The following is a 17,035-nucleotide window of genomic DNA, read 5'->3' on the forward strand; positions in this document are numbered from 1 at the left end:
TAGTTTTTTAAATAACTATCCTGGGCATTTTTATTCCACTCCAAGAAGAAGAATATAATATGTTGAGAATAATTTTGGCTGATCGATTCATGGGGTCTATATAAGGGAGACTGACAGCTGTAACATCAGCACCAGAAAGTCAAGGGAAAACACCACAAAAGCAAAAATAAAACACTGTCTCTTTAACATGTCCACTCCTTGGCATTGGAGCCAATTTTCAAACAGGCGAAGGAAGGATTTTCCCCTCAGCTTGACTCAGAGACAAGCAGTGCTGAAAGGATGGAACTAATGTCCTGCTGCATTGTTTGTGCGGCGAGAGAATGCCTGCCAGGCACTGTTTCACACTCCTCCACACCATGCAGAAGCAGCCATACAGTTGTATGATAAACGTACATAATACAGTTTCTGATATCTTAATTTAACTGTCACTTATACCGGTGTAAATGAGGAGTAACTGCAGTGAAGGCACTGATGTAAGACTAGTGTGAGCAAGTGTAAATCAGGCCCATTTACTTTAGGGATTTATATTTTTAATATTCCTCGTGTTTATCCTTTGGCTGAGAGGGGTTCAGTGGAAAAATTCAGGGACACTATGGGGAGAGGTATGACTTTTCTCTAGAGATACAAATCTGAAGCATGTCACAGAAATGAAAGGAATTCCCAATCTGATGCCTAACTGAGAAACCTTTCAGCTGTTTGCCTGCTACACAGAAAGTTTCTCTTTAATTAAATAAACTGATAGGCCAAAAAATATGGGGGAGGGACTACCAGCCACTTGCTCTTACTTCTCCTATTAGAAACATACGGCATACAAATGTTTCCCATTTCAGAGGGATGAATTAATATCTTTATGCATTGGGCCTGGGAAATAAATTCTAATACTGAACTTATTTACACACTATGTATAATGAAGACCAGATCTGTTTATAAGAGGAAAAAAGGTTTGTTTTATTTTTTTTGTTCCTAGGAAAATTAAATCAAACTTTGTTGGTCACGGCCTACTTGATTTCAGACTGCCTGGTGGACAAAAGGTTTCTTGAATTTACAATCTATCCAGGGTTACTGATTTTATAATGTGAGGCATGTTTGCATTATATATTTTATGTCTTCTTTCCCTAGACATATTTCTCCCACACACTCAGAGTACAAAATTTACCTACCTCTCCTACCAACCTCTTACAGGAAACACACATAATCTTTATGATACTTAAATGAGTGTATTTATGGCATGTAAATTATGCACTAGACTCTAAATTAAAATCACCCCCCAGTTATTTAATTCATGCTCTAAACCAGGTGTACTCCAGAATGGAAAACTAGCTGCCATTTGCACCAGCTAATCTCAACCTTATTCTATTTAATTTTCAATCAATGGATCCACTCAGCCAGATAAGCCAAATGCAGCGTAAAATTTACAACTATATAAACAGGGGCGGCTCTAGACATTTCGCCGCCCCAAGCAGGGCGGCACGTCGCAGGAGGCGCTCTGCCGGTCGCCGGTCCCGCGGCTCCAGTGGACCTCCCGCAGGCGTGCCTGCAGAGGGTCCGCTGGTCCCGCGACTCCACCGGGCTATTTACTGGTAATTTTCTTACATTACAACTCTATGGGCATTGGGCTATGCCCCCATATTCTTCATAGAGATATTGTTATGAAGTGAGTATGGCATAATTATGATGTACTTTGTGCAAGATAGGATATGTGCGATATCATTGGAAAGGTTATGATTTATTGAATATGGTTATCCTATTTGTATGCATGTATCATTTCTGTATCTGAAGTTAGGAATATTGAATATGTATCAATTACAAGTGTTTACACGCCTGGAGAACACCCACCAGACAGAATGCAATCAGTTGAGACGGCTCACTGCAAGGAAGAGCCATTAGAGAGAATACTAAGTTTCAGAAGATGTTTATCACCCATAGAGAAGCCTTTGAGTTATGGCTGGAGCCTGAGGGCCATGTGATCAAGTTACCTGATACTGGACACCATGATAATGCTAGTATTTTTTTTCACTGACGGGGTGGTGGAGGGGAAAATCTTATTGGAAGACAAAGGATTCCCGCAATATGTAAAACCTATTTAAGGCAGGGGAATGAGATAATCTGGGGTTGTTCTTCATGGAATCCCCGCCCAGGATGACTGCTGTAAACATCTAAGAAACAAAGGGCATGTCTACACTTGCAGAGTTTTTGCGCTGTAAATTTCACTGGTGTTAGGGAATTGGTGAAAGAAAAGTGCCGGTTTGTGTACTCATTTAATTCCTCAGGCATCAGAGAGTGTTTACATTAGCAGCACTTCTATCCCTGATGAGAGCAGCACTCTAAGGCAGCTATCCCACAGTGCAGCTCTCTCCAGTTTGACGATGGGTCTTGTGGGAAGGGGGGCAGTGATCAAGGAGCATCCTGGGTCCCTGCACAGCCTCCTCTCCCCAAACACTGATCAGCTCCAGTAGCTCAGCATTGCTCCAAGCAGGGGATTGTTTGCTCCGTGGAGCAGGCATTGTCACCTGGCCAGATAAGTGAGCACTTGCAAAGAAAACAGGAAGGGGAGTTTCAAAGTTCCCAGGGCTTTACAGCAGGAGGGGTGAGTATCTGTTTACCTGACAGCAGAGCTGCTGGCTAGTTACCTAGGCACTGTGGGATATCCTCAGGAGGCTAAAAGCTGTGTAAACAGGAAGAACGTAACACATCTTCACTTGCACATAACTTCAAAAGCATCACCAGTAAGAGTTGTATGCCTCTCATGGAGGTGGTTTTCTTTTTGTGGTGAAACTTCTGAGTTTCACTGCAAAAAGTCATTGGCAAGTGTTTTTGGTTTTTGCACAAAAAAGGGACTTTTTCTGCGTTAAATGGCAAGTATAGACATGCCCATGAAAAGCGGTTTCTTGAGAGTCTTGGGGAGGAGGCTATTGGGCTGTTTTTTGTAAGGGGAGGGATGGAGAGACTTGGATTGTTTCTGAAGAAATAAAGCATGGGAGAGGAGGAAACCTTTGCTGCTTTGGAGTCAATGTGTATCTTTCACCACAATTTTCGTTGTCACTAAAGTTGGCCCCATGTTTGTACAACAATAAACAGAGTAAATGCTTAATAAAAAAACAATAATCATTTTTCATACCACAATATTAATGCTGCATAAAATTACTACAGTAAACTCACTGCAACTGCATTCAGGGCCACACATGACCAGCCTGACTGTGTTCTCACATCATTGTGAATCAGAAAGTATTCCACTGAAGTCGATTAGGTTACATAGTGTAAAATCAGCACAAGTGAGATCAGAATTAGGCCCTGTGTATCTTCTGAAACTTTGTAACAAAACTCAGACTGAGGCCCTGATCCTGCAAACACTTATACACAAGCTTTCCCTTGAGCACATTAGGAGTTCTGGTGAAGTCAATGGAACTATGCACAAATTATGTGTGTAAGTGTTGTGGCATAGGGCCTACAATATTTAAATTCTCAAAATTAAAAAAAAATCTAAAAATATACCAGCACAAAAGGTGTGGTTTTTAAACAGAAACTTTGAGCTCTGTATTGCAATAATTAGCGCACGCACACTCATCCACAAACACCTCTTATGTAACTAATGTATAGAAATCTGCATGACAGGGGAAGCTGTGACTGTGGGTTTTTTTATTTCTTTAACAGAATATTTGATTTACTATATGTATCTTGTACAAACTTTTCCTTTAAACAATTATAATTTTGCTTGTATTATTTTAAATTTCAGCTGTTACTGTTCAGACTCTTGCTCGTGATTATTCTTTATAACTGTCATATGTTCTTTATCAGAGATAATTTTGTTAGTTAAGAAATGGAGTCATAATTTGAAAACCTGATGGTGAAAACATCATTTCCTGTAATCGAAGACATGACACACCCATTAGTACACTAGTAGGAATATTCAACACATTTGACATTGTGCCAGGAAAGGAATAGATTTGATCTTGGCTCATTGACCAGATCCTAATAACTTTCTTGGCAAATAGAGCAGATCAATTTATCAAAATTAGTTGTTTCCAAACTGTAATGGCACTAAATATTTTATCTTACTGGCAATGGGTACTGATGCTTTGAACATTAAATCAAATGCTATAGCAGATTTAAGCAGAATAGCCTTACATAAACACACCCAAACCACCTGCCCCTAAATTATATGCCATATGCTTTCAGACAGCCAGGGGCTTCAACCAATCCCATCCCACCCTGCTGTTTCCTTAGGGTTACAGGACTAGTGGAATGTAGCCCATTCACCTCTGCCACTCCAAGGAACCTAGTTTAAAGTTCATATTTTTTAGAAAAGTACATTAAAAGTAAATATACAACAGGGGAGTTCATTGGAGTTCTTTGACCCTTTGTAAACCTGACTTATTCCTGTGCTAAATGTAGTGCTGAACTATACAGACTGGGAGTATTCTCAAAGACTGAGATGCTAAATTACTGCCAACATGTGTGACCAGAGCTGTCCTTGGTTGACCTTGGGTGCAGTTCCAGAGGGAACTTTAAGTAACATTTAAGGGCAAAGCTGGTAACCCAGCATAAATATTATTGCATTACAAGCTAGCAGCCTATAAATCCCCTCCTATTTTTGAACCCCCAGAAAAAAAAAATAGATGCTAGGCTCCATATGGAGGGGGCATATCATTGGATCTCAAAAAGCTATAGACCTATTTGGACTTTTTTACTGTTTTATGTCTTCATATCGGGAAACTACGAAAAGCTATAAAGGTTACATACCTATTACTTGCTACTTTGTGAAAAACAAATTGAAAGTGTAGCTGCCCAAAACTCTGTCACATGCATTTTATTCTGGGCACTTTCTCTTTCTTCTTCCTTAGAAAATTGAATCCCCAGATGTGTCTGACTAAACAACAGAGGGAGCTGAATTGTCTCATTTTTCTGTCAAAGAACCAGAAACAATGACTGTGTAAAGACAGTAGGAAGGGTTTTTGTTTTAATTCTATTAACCACACTGAACACTGCCTGGAATCGGACTTAAAGAACATTCATTCAGCTGCTTTCACATATTATAAAGCATAAAGTTAACTTGGACATGCTATTTACTTTTGTTTTAGTTTATAATGGTTTTAATTCACACAAGAATTACACTTTTCTTGATTAATCTCAGTAGAGTCACACACACACACACACACAATATGTGTAACTTTTGTGGCAAGAGCAAGGAGCATTTAAAAAAAACATTCAGCTGAGCTAAAAATACTAAAATCCTTTCATTTTTTCCTTTTCTGTTTTCTCTCAGATACTATTAAAAAAATCAAATAATAAAAGGATCAAAATAATAGTACCCTTCTTTGGTACCCTCAGAAAATACTTCTCCCCTTTTAAAAAACAAACCAAATAAAAACAGTTTTTCTGATTTGATTCATGTCATCTTTCAGTCTTAAAATAAACTTTAAAAATGCCAGATTAGCTATTCTTTTTTCTCAATTCAGTATTCTCTTTTGAAATCTCTAATTCACAAGACTGCAACATATTGGAACAGTGGGAATCAGCACAAAATATTTATCATCATTAGCATGTGTCTCTCTGCTTAACTTATCATTAGTTCTGCAAGATGCTGGATGGGCAGCCCTAGAAAGTGAAGTCCTCTCTGTACAAGAAGATAGAGCAAGCTTCTTCATTCTGCCCCACCAATGTGTCTCAATGTTACCAGTTAGTGCCAAGTGTGGTGGCATTTTTTGTGATATGGACACGTACCCTCCAGCAACTGGACTGAGAAAACCAAACTCATTTTTCCATAGGTAACCGATGGGCCGACAGAGGATATTTGATTGGGTCAAATCCATCTTGATGGCAAAGAGTGCAAAGATCTACATTTCTTTTCAGTTTCCTAAATCTTTCTCTCACAATCACTCCTGCTTTAATGGAAGATAGAAGGCCTGATTCAATTCTCACACAAGTTTTTATACTGATGTAACCCAATTGACAACAATGGAGTTGACTCCTGATTTTATGTTGCTATGAGAAGAGAATGAGACTCAGCAACTGTAGCCTACAAAACACTCTCTCTCTGTAGGAAATGGTTTGCTTCTTGTACAATTGGATTTCCAAGAGCAAACGGCAGCTTATTTTATTATCTATTATATTACAATAACACCTAGAGAGCCCAAATGAGATTAAGGCCCCAAGATTCTAGTGCTAAACATGTACAAAGTAAGAGAGTCCCTGCCCTGAAGATTTTATAATCTAGACAAGACCAACAAATGGTAGGAGAAAGGAAATTTGCTGCCCCCATTTTACAGACGAGGAACTGTGGCACAGAGAGCTCAAGTGACTTACTCAAGGTCCCATAGGAAGTCTGTGGCAGAGTCAGAAATTGAACCCAGATCTTGTGAGATACAGACAAGGGCCTTAATCTTAAAGACTTGTGTTTGTTCTACTGTCCAGAGATTCTGCTCTGTCATTCATAATGCCTTCCTTCTGCTGTGAGCAGAGAGAATTAACTGCAAACAACATTAAATAGAAAGAGGAGGAATCATGCCCTTCCTGATTTTAACTTTTATAAAAAAATTTAAAGCACTTTTGAATTTTTAATAGTAATAAAGCTATTAGTATGTGACTCTCCCTCACTGATTTCCTGCTCTCTCACTCCTGCTTCAAAGCTGGCCATTTTATATTATTTGCCTACACTCACTCAGACTCTATTGAGTCTGCACCAAAGAGTAATATAAAAAGCCTGAAGGTGGCTTACAGATACTACAATGGTTAAACTTTAATATTACATTTTATTTAATTTTATTACCAGCTTCTAATATTTAATATTAGAAGCTGGTAATAAAATGAGCTGAAGGATCCTTCACTGAAAAGCAGATGAAAGTAATAAAAAGGGACAGGTAACTAAAGAACACATATGTTTTCACATTCGATGTACCAGAGCTAGGTGGGGGTCAAGGAGGCAGTGTGGAATGGGAGCTTAGATCAGGTCTCCACTAGGTATACCTACTGTGGAGCGGACAGAGCTCCAGCTCATTCTGCTGTGAAGCCCAACAGTGTTCTAGCAACTACTCCTCCATCTCCTCCTTTGGAGCTCTGCAGGACCCCAATGTAGGGAGAAGGCGAGACTGCATTAATTGAGGCTGGGATTTTGAAAAATCACTGAGTTTTGACCTGACTCTGCTCCTATTGAGTTCAATGGGAGTTAGGCCATTGCTGAGATCTTTGCAAAATCCTTCTGGAATGTTTAGGTTAAGAAATCATGCTATCAGGAATTAAGGAATTTCCATAGTAAATACTCAGCCCACATGGTTGCCACCTTGAGCATATGCCCTAAAACATTTAGTAATAATTTGTCAAAAGCTATAATACAAACTGGAACTGGCTGTACCTACAGCTCTCACAGCATACGGATTTATACTGCATCACCGTAGGACCTGTATTTGTGACCATTTTGTGTAAAATAGAGTTAAATTTGGATCAAATGTGACAGCTCTTGTAAAAAGGGACAGCCGAGAGGTACAGCTGGCACACAGGCAGCTTCACCACAGTAAACATTAGCTCTTTTCTGTCTATTTTTTTTCTGCAGTCACAGCCACTTCTGTCCCCCTTTCATGTATTCTGAAAAAAAGTTGGAGGCAAGACAGCTCCTATTATGTCCTGCAGTTTCATAAACAAAATCAGGCTTTCACATTCAAAGAGACTCATACCTAGGACTAAGCTAACAGTTGAGTTCTAAATCCAAATGCCCCCACTGCCCAATACTTAGCATTCAGGGGTGGTCGAGTTTGTAACTGAGCGACCTTGCCGTGGTGCAGCAAGAATTCAGGGATTTATTGTATGCTATTGGCATTCATCAAGTCCTTTTTGGGGCTTTATATCTCAAAGTGCTTTACGGAGCAATTAACTACATATTGTACCTACAGCACAGTTCCACTGAGGCCATTTAGAGCAGTTTTCATGCCCTTACCAGAACCTAACCCTTAATCTCACATGATTAAAGAAGAGTTAGTAATTCTGAAATCCAAAGCTAAACACAAAACAAGGGAACACCATGCTCTCTTTTTTTATATGCATTTGTTTTTATATAACTATATAGCTACATAGACATTAAAATAGGCTTTCAAAAGTGCCTATCCAAAGCTTTACCTGCAACTGGCACATTATATATAATTGGTCAATTTTAAAAGCAATGGCTTTCATTTTTTGTTGCCATAGGTTGTGAGAAGTGGTGAGCTGGAGCCGGTTCCCACAGGTTCCCGAGAATCGGTTGCTAAAATTAGACCTCCGTGGAGAACCGGTTGTTAAAGGGCCAGGGAGTGGGCAAAGAACTCCGGTCCGTGGGCCGGACCATCCTGTTGCTCCCAGGATTCCCAGCTGGGGAGGCTGAGGCTCCCCCGGCTCTTCTCCCGCTTCCCCCCAGCTGCAGCGTGGCCAGCCGCCAGCATCAGCTGGGCAGCTCAGCTGAGCTCCCAAGTCGTCCTGCTGCCGCTTTTTGAGAGGCCCGGCAAGGTGGGGGTGGAGTCCTGCTGCAAGCTCCAGGGCTGGTCAGAGGGGAAGGGAGGGGGCAAGTGGGGCAATTGGCCCGGGCCCTGCAGGGGTCCCTGGCCCCATGAGGATGTCTCCCCCGGGCCCTCCCCCACTTGCCCCACCCCGAAGAGCCGCAACATGGACAGCAGCTGGGCAGCTCAGCTGAGCTCCTGAGTCGTCCTGCTGCTTTGAGCTGCCGGCCAGGTAAGGGGGGAGGGGGCTGAAAGCTCTAGGGCTGCCGGGGGGCAAGTGGGGCAATTTGCCCCCAGCCCCACAGGTATGTCTCCCCCCCGCCCCGGCCCCTCCCCCGCTCCCACCCCTTAAATCAGAACTTTTTATAGGGAACCGGTTGTTAAGATTTTGGCAGCTCATCATTGGTTGTGAGTCCAAATCATTGTGGACAAAATTTTGTATCCATGACTAATTATAGGTGCAGTTTAGTCCCTGAGCTGTCCAAAGCTTGGGGAGAGGGTTGGGCTTCAGAGTCCAAGCTCCAGCCTGAGATGGAACACCTACATAGCTATTTTTAGCAGCCTAGTGTGAGCCCCACAGCCCAGGGCTCTGAAACTCACTGCCATGGGGGACAGAGGATGAAGATGGGTATGTAGTGTAGTTATAGCCTCGAGTGCCTGACTGCACCACCAAATCAGGTGCAATCCTTAGACATCTAAATGACCTAAAATGTGCACACAAATAACTAACTACACCTATGCAATTTAATAAACAAAGGCCTAGTTAAAGCCAGGCTATAAATCAGGCCCTAAATACTGTCAATTAATCACAGTTAACTCAAGTGATTAATGCAAAGCAAATTAACTAGATCAAATAAAATAATTGTGATTAGTTGCAGTTTTAATTGCTCTGTCAAATAATAATAGAATACCAATTTAAAATTATAAATATTTTTGGATATTTTTCTACATTTTTCAATTGACCTCAGACAAGTACTGGATTGCAACCTCTTTATCAGGAAAGTGCAACTTACATATGTAGAATTATTTTTAACATTACTGCACTCAAAAACAAAACAATGTAAAACTATAGAGACAACAAGTCCACTCAGTCCTACTTCTTGTTCAGCCAGTCACTAAGGGTATGTCTACACTACCAGATTAGTTCGATTTAACTTAATTCGAATTTGTGGAATCGACCTTACAAAGTCGAATTTGTGTGTCCACACTAAGGACACTAATTCGACTTTGTGAGTCCACACTAACGGGGCAAGCGTCGACATTGGAAGCGGTGCACTGTGGGAAGCTATCCCACAGTTCCCGCGTCCCTGCTGCCCATTTGAATTCTGGGATTTCCCCACAATGCATGCTGGGGGGGAAAATGTGTCGAGGGTGGTCTTGGGTAACTGTCATCATTCAACGTGCTTTCGGACGTCTCAAGGGGAGATGGAGGAGCTTACTGACTCGCTCGGATCTCAGCAAAACCAATATCCCCATTGTTATTGCAGCTTGCTGTGTGCTCCACAATCTCTGTGAGAGCAATAGGGAGACCTTTATGGTGGGATGGGAGGTTGAGGCAAATCGCCTGGCTGCTGATTACGCTCAGCCAGACAGTTGTGCAATTAGAAGAGCCCAGCGGGAAGCGCTGTGCATCCGGGAGGCTTTGAAAGCTAGGTTCCTCAGGGAGCAGGGTAACCTGTGACTGTTCAGTTTCTTTACAGAGAAGCTGAACCTGCCCCTGCTTCAGTTACTGTTGACTTTCTTCTGTGGTTACATACCCCGTTCACCACGTTTCCCCCCTTCCAACACACGTTTAAAAATAAAGTTAATGGAACATTGTTAATTAACAATGTTTTCTTTATTAATGAATTCGCGTTAAAGGGTTGCAACAGGGACGCAGACTGTGGTGGGTAGGGTGTGCAGTGATGTTAACACTGCTTCTACACTCGAGGAATGATAGGCTCCTGCTCCTAGAGCGGTCTGCAGTGCCAGACTGGTTGTTTCAACGGAGCCTGCCATCCCTCCTTTTCGGGACTCTGTGTGCGGGGGCTACGTGACCTTGTGGCGGGGGAGGACGGTTACAGATTACCCTGCTGCGTGGCTCTGTGGTCCGGGACAAGGACCGCTGCATAAGTTCTGTAACCGCCCTCCCATGCCACAAAGTCACGTACCCCCTACCCACACAGAACATGGAAAACACCTCCCAGACCGACCAGGGTGCCTATTGACTGCACTGTGTGTGTGACCTGCTGTTGATCCTGCCCCCGTGTCTGTACCCTGGTAAAGGTGACTGTCATATGCAATTAACAACCCCCTTTCCCCCCCCCTCTTCACAGACAGTCTTCTGTAGAAAAACTTGACGGAAATAGTAATTAACTGCAAACTACTTTTAATAATCAACTACACAGTTAGGGGATGAAACTGGGATTGGGGCTTCGGTGAGCCAGGAAGGGAAGGACTTCTCCACATTTAGGGAATGAGAGCTTTCGGGTAATTGAGCACTCTGCAGGGGTGCAGTGACAGTTTTCACAGCCCTTGTCGCCCCTCCTTCTTGTTACTTTGGGTGAGGGGGGGTTGGGACTTTGTGGCGGGGGAGGGCGGTTGCAGATACAGTGCAGGGGGGCTCTGTCCTCCTGCCTGCGGTCCTGCAGAACATCCACAAGGCGCCGGAGCGTGTCAAATTTTCCCTGGGCATTTCCTGTGTGGCTGGTCAGAACATCCAAGCTCGGACTGCTGTCCAGAGCGTCAACAGAGTGGTGCACTGTGGGATAGCTCCCGGAGCTACTAAGGTCGATTTCCATCCACACATACCCTAATTCGACATAGCCATGTCGAATTTAGCGCTACTCCCCTCGTCGGGGAGGAGTACAGAATTCAAACTAAAGAGCCCTCTAGGTCGAACTAATTATCTTCCTGGTGTGGACGGGTGCACGGTTAAGTCGAATTAACGCTGCTAAATTCGACAAACTCCTAGTGTAGACCAGGCCTAAGACAAACAAGTATCAGAGGGGTAGCCGTGTTAGTCTGGATCTGTAAAAGCAGCAAAGAGTCCTGTGATACCTTATAGACTAACAGACGTATTGGAGCATGAGCTTTCGTGGGTGAATACCCACTTCGTCGGATACATGTGGTGGAAATTTCTAGAGGCAGGTATAAATATGCAAGCAAGAGTGAGTCAGGCTAGAGATAACGAGGTTAGTTCAATCAGGGAGGATGAGACCCTCTTCTAGCAGTTGAGGTGTGAACACCAAGGGAGGAGAAACTGGTTCTGTAGTTGGCAAGCCATTCACAGTCTGTTTAATCCTGAGCTGATGGTGTCAAATTTGCAGATGAACTGAAGCTCAGCAGTTTCTCTTTGAAGTCTGGTCCTGAAGTTTTTTTGCTGCAGGATGGCCACCTTAAGATCTGCTATTGTGTGTCCAGGGAGATTGAAGTGTTCTCCTACAGGTTTTTGTGTATTGCCATTCCTAATATCTGATTTGTTAGCATTTACAGGAGATAATGCTGCCTGTTTCTTACAGGGTCGCCCAGAGCGGGGGGCAAGTGGGGCAATTAGCCCCAGGCCCCGGGCCCCGCAGGGGACCCCACAAGAGTTTTTCGGGGCCCCTGGAGCGGGGTCCTTCACTCGCTCTGGGGGCCCCGGAAAACTCTCGTGGGGCCCGGGCCCCCGGAGCTTCTTCGTTCCCGGTCTTCAGTGGCAATTTGGCAGCGGGGGCCCCCAGCTGCTCAAGACCCCAGGCCCCATGAATCCTCTGGGCGGCCCTGGTTTCTTATTTACAGTGTCACCTGAAAGTGAGAACAGGCATTCGCATGGCAGTGTTATAGCCAGCATTGCAAGGTAATTACATACTAGATATACTACACATTCATACATACATGCTTCATCTTGTAGGCTCTAAAGTTTTACATTGTTTTGGTTTTGAGTGCAGTTATGTTAAAAAAATTCTACATTTGTAAGTTGCACTTTCACGATAACGAAATTGTACTGCAATACTTGTGTAAGGTCAATTGAAAAATACTATTTCTTTTGTTTATCTTTTTTACAGTGCAAATATTTGTAATAAAAAATTATATAAATGAGTTCTGTACACTTGTATTCTGTGTTGTAATTGAAAACAATATATCTGAGAATATAGAAAAATATCCAAAATTATTTATAATAAATTTAAATTGATATTCTATTTTTAACAGTGTGATTAAAACTGCAATTAATGACAAGTATTTTTTTTTTAAATCTGGTGATTGATTGTGATTTTTTTTTAATCGTTTGACAGCCCTATTAAATACATGTTCATTTCTGTTGCAGTTGGTCTGAACTAATGGAAGGATAAAGAAAGAACAAAAGAAAAAAGACATCAATTTTGAGCAAGAACTAGATTATTTTTTAACTGGATAATTTGTCATGGGACAGCAGCAGCTGAAATGACTACTACTGAAACCCAACCCAACGCTTTTTCAGGGTCTCTTGTCAGCCACTTGTCCGTCTGCCTGTGGGAGATGTACAGAGTTTTCTGTCCTTGGCCCCCCTTTTTCTTCTTCCTTTACACCTCATCCCATCTTAGTTTCTCGTGTCATCTCTGTGTTGAAAATTTACATTTATACCTCTCCACACCTTCCTGTCCTTCCTTAATTGCGTGACATAAAATCTTGGCTCACCCACCCACAGCTCGACGTCAACATACCTAAAACTAAGCTAGTTATTTTTTCTCCTAAACTCTCCCCTTTTCCTCATTTTCTCTATGGCTGTTGACAGTACTACCCTTCTCCTGCTATCTAGAACTCATAATTCTTTGACTATTCCCTCTCCTCGCTCATTTAGGTGGTCCGGATATTTCGTCACTTCTTTCAAAAAAATAACCCTTTTTCTCCATCTCAACAGCTAAACCACTCAGCCATGCCTTGTCATCTCCAGCCCTGACCACTGTAATCTCCTTCTCTCTGGGCTCTCTGAAGTCACATCATTGCCCTCTCATCAATTCAAAATGCTGCAACCAAAATTATCTTCCTTGGCCATAAATTACATCATGTCATTCCATTCTCTGGATTGTTCAGCTGGCTTTCCCTTTGCCCACCAAATCTAGTTTAAACATCTCATCCTCCTCTTCAAGTCCTATACCACACATATTGTCTCCTACACCATTCCCACCTTGTCCCCTTCTTTCCAGTGATGTCTGCCTCTGCACCACTTTGTTTCTGTCTCCCACCCCTGTCTTCATGCCTCCTTTCATGCTGGCCCTGTGCACAGAACAACCACACTATCCCAGTCCTCAAAGTTCTATTCTCTATTCTTTCAATTCCTTCCCAAAGACACACTATTTCTGAAAATCCCACAAGTATACTCAAATGAAAAACAATAAATTAAGGGATTAAAAATATCTAAAGTAACTTCTTTCTTTAGATCGCCCTCTGCAACTTGTCCTTCTGTGACCGCCTGTAAGCTAGACTGAAAACTCTCCAGGGCAGGTACTGTCTTGCTATCTGTGCTTTGTACAGAGTGTCAAGCACATTGTCATTACTTGACAAAAGATAACTCCCTCTCCACAGAATCCTCTCCGCACCCTCTAGCTGACCTGTGACAAGAGCATAACAGTAGGACTTCTGCCATTAAGCTAATCAACATAGCCCAGAAAACCAAGCCAAGTATCCTGAAAAAACTCCATTGCACTCTCAGCCTGCTGCTTGAAACAAAGTATATGGGAAGGGAGGACTTCTAAGAAACACTGCCAGTATACAACATTATTTCCTCTTCTCCACATCTTAACTACTTGGGGGAAATGTGATAGCTTGTCCTCTCCTATGCCCTATTCTGAACATGGGTTCCACTCTCCTGGGATAGAGAATTATATATCTATTTACTCAGAAATCTGTTTAACATGTGTATATCGTGCCATTTCAACAGCTTTCCTGTTATCAGTGTGCATCTCATTCTGCCTGGAGCAGGTATAATGAACAGCACCCTCGGGCCAATCAGATACATGGTGGAAGCTCATGAGGGCCAAAATTAGGACAGCAAAGAGCCAAATGAGACTCTCAAGTCACAGGTTGAGTGTCACTGCTCAGCAGTGCACACTATCACCAATTACTTACTATATTTTCAGAAGTAATGTGATACTTACATATTGGTCCTCCAACAATCTTCATACAGGATAGAAGTTCTGTAATTCTTAGTCTCTAGTGTTACTTAATCTCCCCGTTTTTGGAACAGTGTATACTGAAGTTTCTTCCCAACTTGCAAGATGATTAATGTTCAAAAGATGTCAGGTTTTGGTTTGGGCACAGGGAGCTAAATAGCCCAGTTGTCTATTAGACCCTGAAATAGGGTGACCAGACAGCAAGTGTGAAAAATCGGGACAGGGTGGGGGGGGGGGGTAAATAGGAGCCTATATAAGAAAAAGACCCAAAATCGGGACTGTCCCTATAAAATCGGAACATCTGGTCACCCTACACTGAAAGAACACTAATATTTTAACATTTCAGTCTCAGTTACAGGGAACAGTGGCATTCAAAAGCCAAAATTTGGAAGCAAAGCCATTCCATTCCCACTCAATTTTATTTGGTAACTTTCCTCTTCACCCATTAAATCAGGTCATTCTGGCTTCCCAATGCCACTGCTCATGACTAATAATAATCACTACCATATTTTGCTAGAAGTTCAGAAACCTCTACCCAAAGAGGGATAAGTGGCCTCCTTTATTGTTAACATGCCAAGACTTTGGTGATTCTGATACATCAACACATCAAACTCACCTTAATAGGGGTAGGACTCTGAGAAACCAAAGCTCCAGTTACCTTCCCCCTAGATTTGTGACTGTGTGAGTGCAAAGGTGGCAGCCCAGACAGATGTAGATGGAAAGGGATAGCCCAACTGTGAAAAGGAACAGAAAGAGGTATTGTTAATGTATTCATTTGGTTTTTTAAACAAAGTATTATTTGGTATAAAGGCAGACTGCATGCTCACTCTCTGAATCAATGACCAGTTTTTAATCACTAGACTGTGCTAGCTTGTTTTCAGACATATAACTAAGAAAACATTTTGTGAAGCCAAAAATACAGTAAAATTGACAGAACCCCAACAGTGTGTGTGGTCCCCACAATGCGAGAACTCTTCATCTCAGGAGCTAGTATCTCAGTTTGGTGCTTAGCCATATTGTATACAGTTCCAGCAGGTGTAATAAATGTCAAATGGATTAGTATAAGCAGTGCTGCCCTCTTGCTGTCTTGTCTGCCTGGCTAGAATTCTACTTGAAAAATACATCAACAGTTTTTAGAGGAGGGGAAATTCTCACTCTGTCTGTCAGTCCAATCCATAAATATTCCCCCTAACACCATGCAAACACACATACACAAATGTTGAGCTCCCGGGCAGAAAAGCTTCTGAAATCAGTGACAGCCCTGTTTAATTATTATGATTTTTGTTTATTTGCATAGCACTGCAGTGTGCAAATTATTTCACAGGTATTTATAAAGACACAGTCCCTGCCCCACAGACTTGATAGTCTACAGAGGCATCCAAAGAGAACTCCTGACTGGTTTGTAGTAAAAGGGCTTGTGTTTGCTCTGTAAAGGATATTTGTGAGAGCGCTCCTGCACCCTTAATGTTTACAGAATAAAAGAATAATCAAATAAATCATTAGATCTGTGCTTGCTAAATCTCATTTTGCTTATTCTATGATGAAAATTCAATATACATTTAACTTTCATTCATTTAATTTGCCAGTAAACAAGGAATTGATGCACTGGCTCAGAAAACCTTGAACTTGGAAGAAAGAACATGTGTTATTTCAAACTAAATGAAGCATGAAAAGTTTAGTTTGGTGGTGATCTCTCAATAGAATCTTATATGGCTGAATTTTCCATAAAGTAATAAACAGTCACTGAAATGGGTTTGTATTCAGACACACTTGGCTCAGCAAGCTGTGGTTTAGCCCCATAGGTAAGCTCAGGTTTGACGTGGGTTAATATAAAATACTCCTTGACGACTTGTTGCGGTAGCTGAAATCTTATGCTTGGTGAACCAGTAAGAGGGTTCAGATCCAATTCTTCCACAGTTCGTGAAGCTGGAACAGGCCTGGTCAGTCAGTGCCCTACTTCATCAATCCTGTGTGCCTGATCGGTCTGAGTTTCACTAAGAAAACAGTAAGGGAGTCCTGAGACTCACAGACATAACAAATAAAAAAATACATTCATGTTTCCAACTGTCCACACATTCTCAAGCAAGTTGCACCTATGTTATATTACTCAGCATGTGGTTTCAATTGTAACAACAATGCACATTTGTTCGACTACATGCTGGCTGCTAACTACACTACTAGCTATGTTTAAACATGGCATGGCCTATGACTGACTCCCTTTCAGGGGTCAAGTGTCTGGCATGCGCTTGCTATGTTATGGTCAATATAATCTTATAGATTACCCAAGCAACAGATCTAGACTCTTTGATGTCATGAAGGCTTATGTATACAGAGTATATATACACTGTGTATGTACCTTTAGGGAGGGAGAAAGGGAAAAGAAAGAGAAAGCTCAATGTCCCTGTAGGCCTTTCCAGCATTTGTCGTTCCCTTTTCATTTGGATTTACTTGAAACTGTTTTTCCCA

At 42.0% G+C, this 17,035-nt stretch overlaps 1 long non-coding RNA gene across 1 annotated transcript in view; it reads right to left on the reverse strand.

Annotated features, from left to right (window-relative positions):
* The window catches only part of LOC123371594, a 197,001-nt gene that overhangs the window by 45,215 nt on the left and 134,751 nt on the right, over window positions 1-17,035 (reverse strand). Inside the window, exon 4 of the long non-coding RNA XR_006579859.1 lies at window positions 15,186-15,303. This is a non-coding gene — a long non-coding RNA (uncharacterized LOC123371594). The remainder of the gene's footprint in view (window positions 1-15,185; window positions 15,304-17,035) is intronic.

Source organism: Mauremys mutica, chromosome 5 (genome assembly GCF_020497125.1).
Source record: "Mauremys mutica isolate MM-2020 ecotype Southern chromosome 5, ASM2049712v1, whole genome shotgun sequence".
Lineage (NCBI taxonomy): Eukaryota > Metazoa > Chordata > Testudines > Geoemydidae > Mauremys > Mauremys mutica.